This window comes from Penaeus monodon, chromosome 25, assembly GCF_015228065.2.
Source record: "Penaeus monodon isolate SGIC_2016 chromosome 25, NSTDA_Pmon_1, whole genome shotgun sequence".
In the NCBI taxonomy this organism is placed as follows: Eukaryota; Metazoa; Arthropoda; class Malacostraca; order Decapoda; family Penaeidae; genus Penaeus; species Penaeus monodon.
The window spans coordinates 32,232,799-32,233,569 of record NC_051410.1 but is presented as its reverse complement, the minus strand read 5'-3'; the positions used below and the strand labels follow the sequence as shown (position 1 = coordinate 32,233,569).

Below are 771 nucleotides of genomic sequence, written 5' to 3'. Positions count from 1 at the left end.
GCAATGAAAAGAAGAATGTTTATGTAAAGTTCTCCTGTCATGAACACTGCAATTCTTCATTATAAAAATAAGCACATACATCTAAGCACACATTTACACACGCACACAAATAAACAAAAAACACATTTTTGTATACACGCGCGTGTAAACGTGACTGCTTGCTTGCTTTTGTGTGATGACATACGTGCGTTCGCAAGCACACAAATCTGGCATCTCTCTCCGTTTCATCTCGTTTACCGGCATCCGCACGCGGAAACGTCCTCGCAATTCGTCATTCGGTTGAGTCCGCCCTCTACCGGACTCAGAGAAGGTCCTTGTGGCGTGTCTCAGTGGCCGTCTTGTGGCCGAGCGGCACCGCACGCGCCTCCCTCGCTGCCACGGAGCCCGACCTTGGACTCCACGTTATACTTTTCTGTTGTAATGATAGCTCTTGGCAGCCAGGCGCCTTATAATTGCATTGAAAACTCGCGCCCCCGTTTCCCTTTGCTTTTTCGCTTTGGCAAGGTTTTCTCTTCCAATCCAGGAAAGAAAATAATTTCATAATGCTCACAATAAACAACGTTAAGTTTTATAGAGACAGGTAGCAAGAAAATTCAAATTTCTTATAAATCCTGAATCATGTTAACTGGAAATTATTTAGAAGATAGCTGACTTTAAACAATAAATATCCCAAGCCCTTTACCTCGAACATGATGTTTATGTTTATTTTCACTCCACAAAAGCGCCATTTACGTTACATCATCTCTACATACGTTCCTTAGCCCACCCAAG

General features: G+C 43.2%; 1 protein-coding gene across 1 annotated transcript in view; it reads right to left on the bottom strand.

Moving 5' to 3' along the window:
- LOC119589149 (mucin-12-like) overlaps positions 1-771 on the bottom strand; it is a gene marked incomplete at its 5' end in the record, with an annotated part of 115,175 nt that overhangs the window by 16,227 nt on the left and 98,177 nt on the right.